This window comes from Castanea sativa, chromosome 6 (genome assembly GCF_040712315.1).
Source record: "Castanea sativa cultivar Marrone di Chiusa Pesio chromosome 6, ASM4071231v1".
NCBI lineage: Eukaryota > Viridiplantae > Streptophyta > Magnoliopsida > Fagales > Fagaceae > Castanea > Castanea sativa.
This window is the reverse complement of record NC_134018.1, coordinates 13,090,989-13,095,425: the sequence shown is the minus strand read 5'-3', so window position 1 is coordinate 13,095,425 and position 4,437 is coordinate 13,090,989. Positions and strand designations below refer to the sequence as shown.

At 35.4% G+C, this 4,437-nt stretch overlaps 1 pseudogene; it reads right to left on the bottom strand.

The window, feature by feature from the left end:
- Positions 1-908: 908 nt before the first annotated feature.
- LOC142639483 (autophagy-related protein 18f-like) lies at positions 909-3,943 on the bottom strand (annotated as a pseudogene).
- Positions 3,944-4,437: the final 494 nt, after the last annotated feature.

Sequence of the window (4,437 nt, the reverse complement as noted above, 5' to 3'; positions counted from 1 at the left end):
AAAATAACCATGCAAATAAGCTACCGAAAACTATAGTTTGCAAATAAACTACCGAAAACTACCACATACCCAAATGCACACAAGATCTGATTAGTTTAAAATGCCATTTATATTAAAAAGAAAAAAAGGTTGACTCATAGTCGTAGTTCCACAGGTTCATTAATAAGTATTATATTCCTTGAAATCAGCTTATCAACTGATTAGATTAAAATGCCATTTATAATAGAACCTTTGCAGAATAAGATATTTTTAGACCATGCAATATCATCCTCATCTCGTTACTATGTTGTTAACATGTAAATGACAATTCTTTATCACATCTTTAACTTCGGAAAATAAAAACCATTTTCCCTGAATATACAGCACTGATGCTTGGGGTACAAACAGATATACCTTCAAACATGTTTGAATATTCACTGTTTCACACCGCTTGTTGAAAACTTTAAGAAAAGCTTTCCTAAATCCACAAAACCATCAACCCTTTTCCCCTATAACTCATTAAAGGATGTTGCAGAAAGCCAGAGAGTAAAACTTGTAAGCACGTTTCAGTCCACAAGTGAAAAGATCAACTGGTTAAAGAATCTAGGAAATCCATGATAGAACAAGAAGAAATCCAATTAAACAAATTGTTGCAGAAAGAAGATAAGAAGAGATTGGTCAAGCATTTCGTCTTTGATAAAATGTAAAAAGAGTAGTAGCAGAATATATTTAAATTAAAAGAATAAAGAAACAGTGAGAGAGATTTTACAAGATGCTATTATGTACGAATTTAAAACTGGTTATTGAGAAAATATATAGACTGTTATTTACAAAGTTGTGTAGATGAAATCCCAAATACATAGCATCCACAGTTCTGCATCACTATTCTCTAAATTTCCACACATCATATACACTGTTAAGAGAAAAGGGACAAAGTGTAACTCAAAACTACCAGCAAGAAATAGGGAAATTAATTAAAATGTGACTAAAAAGAAATCCAAACAAGGTAGAATGAATTTCATCTTTACTAGACCGAAAACCAATCAATATTTAATACTAATAAGCTCAGTAACTTCATTTTTCATGTCCAACCAACCATTTAAACCAGACAATGAACATACCTCCAATCTAACTCACCACCTTCATCTTTAAAATGAGTATACATTTTCAGGCCATCTTTGTTACTATTTACAAACTTGAATTGAGCCTCCATTCTTAAGCTCTCTTGATTATTTACAATCCCAAGCGAGTCTTTGTTCTTGGGCTGTCACTAATATTTACAAAGCCCTTGGTTCCTACTAGCATCTGAGGACCACTGCATTCAGTTTCTTCCCTAACATTGTGAAATTCTGCCACTGCAGTAGCACTGTCAGTCATAGAGTCAAGCAAGCCAGAGCTGCTCCTACATGAAAGCCTGCTGTTTCAGACAGCTCAGACCTCTGATGCTGAAGCTCATTGGTATTGCAATCTAAAGCTGGGTTTCTGTATGACACAAGAAATGGTACCCAAAAATGTTAGTACAACCCTCATTGTTGTGAACAAAAAAGATAATTTACAAAGTGATCAAAAGCAGAAAGACATTACGGATGCACATTTAAGCAAATCATATGATTTTTATTCTATTCGTAAGTTGCACACCCACTCAGTGGATCTTAAACCCACAACCTCACCCTCTATCCCATTCTTATGAGGGGGAGGTGTTGTATAAGCTAGAGCTCATTGGCACATTAAACAAGACATATAATTATTATATGTCAGCTTTATCTAAGATAAAGTCCTTTTAGTATGATAATGCAAATAATCAGGTGCCCATGCATCCAAAACATAATGGGAAAGCAATTTTATATATAAGAACTAGCCACAACCCAGAATATGAAAAATAAATAGACAAAAAACCTAGTGAGCCTTGTTTGTTTGATTTTGGGGGTTTGAAGAAAGTCACAAACTGGAACCAAGTCTTTTGACCTTGCTTTAATCATGCAAGTTGGGATCCTTTCAAGTTCAATTTCTCCGTTAGAAGAAATTTTTTCATTCATTTTGGTGCCTTCCATCATCATTGATTGAAAGAATATTTGGCAAGCAAGTTTACAAGAACAAGTCAGACATCAAGCAAAATGTATGCATGATTGAACAAGCACAATATTCCATTCCACCAGAACACAAATACCTCATGTTTTTCCCACAATGGGGTCCAAGGCTGATGCGTCTGTAGTTTAGCTTCTGGTATATAGAGATGATGTTTCTCCTCAGGACTGATATTTGCTTTCATGAATGCACCCCCAGCTTGATAATAGATGCTATTTCCTTTTTTCAATCATTCAGGATATATTTTTTTGCAGTCTAAATTCCCAATCTCACCACATATGTCAATATCTTCTCTGTCTCTCTTCAGTTTTGTTTCTGACATATTTTACTTCTGGATAGCTTCAACAGCCAATCTTGCATCACATTCTGGAGCTGACTCATGCGCAGTGCTTAATCCAGACACAATAGGTGTTGGATCTAGACAAGTTGATGTTTGCAATGCATTTTCTACCATACAACTAGGAGGAGGAAAAACCAAAAGAGACTAATTTGCCTTTGAAGAGCTTCAATCCACAATTAAAGCATTGCCTCTACAATTGTGGAAGATGAAGCAATAGCCCCAGAAAGGGAACTCATCCTGCCAGTTGCAGCTGCTGCAGCACCACGTATAGAGCTTTTCCATCCATTAGTTCCATTCCTTATTCTGTTGATTTATGAGTAGGTGGCCAACTAACCGCAGGCTTAGCCATAACACCCAAACTGCCATTTTTGGTGGTAAAACTAGAGCACCAGCAGACTGGAAGTTTACTGATCCTCTGAAAGGATTTATAGAAAACAAATTGTGTGCCCCCCCTTAATGAGTTAATCATAATCTAGTTTCTGTTGTCACTGAAATTGATATCCTCTATGACCTAAAAAAACCAAAAAACATATAAGCACTTGACAATAACAATGACATATTCAGGAAGGAACCAAGAAAGAGTTATCTAACACTACATTTGTAAAACCACGCTGTAGCCTGTAAATATGTACATAAGATGTACCAGTATGAGATGCAGAGGAGTTTATGAGATTTTCCAAGCATTATTTCGAAAACATTTATGTTGTGCCACTAGGATCAAAGCATAATGCATAAATAGGACTCGTGAATGTCCTGAACTGGGCAATAACATTTATGTTGTGCCACTAGGATCAAAGCATAATGCATAAATAGGACTCGTGAATGTCCTGAACTGGGCAATAACAAATTTGCTTAACATATCTTTGAAAATGACCAGATAAACACAAGATAACAATAAGAAACCTAGGGGAAAAAATTGAGATATCAAAAGGGATCATGCCAGTATTAGTTCATAAAATAACTTCTCTAGTAAATAACACAACAGTGTGATCTACCACAGACTAAGTTGCTACTGTGTTCGTTGAAGATCAAAAATGGAGTGACATAGATAAGAAATCAATTCATCATCTATGCCAACGACAAAGTTGCTACCATGTTCACTCACTGAAGGGAGAAAAAAAAAAGGTTGCTACCGTGTTCAGTAGAAGGTAACCCATGCCTCAAAATGGACTTAATGATTCGTATGATAGGTTAACCATAACAAAATTTGTCACAGCTTTCATTATGCAATATAATTCATTCACCTAGGTAAAGTAGCACAAGCAAAGTAAAAGTGTATGACCTCTACTCAAGCTTGCAAACACAGAAAATACAGAGATAAAGGGGAAGGCATATATATGTGGATTCAATGAGAAGAAAAAACAAAACTCATGAAAATCATGTACCCATAAGCAAGCCATCAGGTACCCATAAACTTTAGGACATGAACATAAGACTAAGATCACAAGGAATGAAACCAAACAGCAGTAGGCAAACAACTGTCACTCACTGGATCATGGCAGTTTGGGATGCTCCCATTGCAAGGAGTGTCTAACCCATTATCAATGTTTCTATTCTACCTACAGAAAGGGACCCATCAGAACAAAATTGTCTTGATATCTCTTTGATACAATTGGTTTTGGTAGCATTTGCATGAATGAAACTTGGTCATGGACATATTATTTGCATCCTCAACATCCCACACCTGGAATCTCCCTCACCCTCTAACTTGTCAAGCCCAGCCCATGTAGCTCTCACTTTGAAACAACAAATCTATATACATATTTTCTACTCAATGTGAAATTATCAATGACAAAATAAAATATTGAGTTAAAAATTTCCAACCAAATAGCTATATTGTAATCAATCTTGAAATTTTAAAGTAAAAATTAATTAATCTTCCACTAAAGCATAAAAGAACCTCACTCACACACTCTGCATGTCCTAGTTCAAGTACATCTGGTTTCACATAATTATGAATTTAATTTATGTGCAAATTCCTTGCAAATGTGCAACTATTTTCATGAACATTTGAAATTCTTAAGTAGGAACAA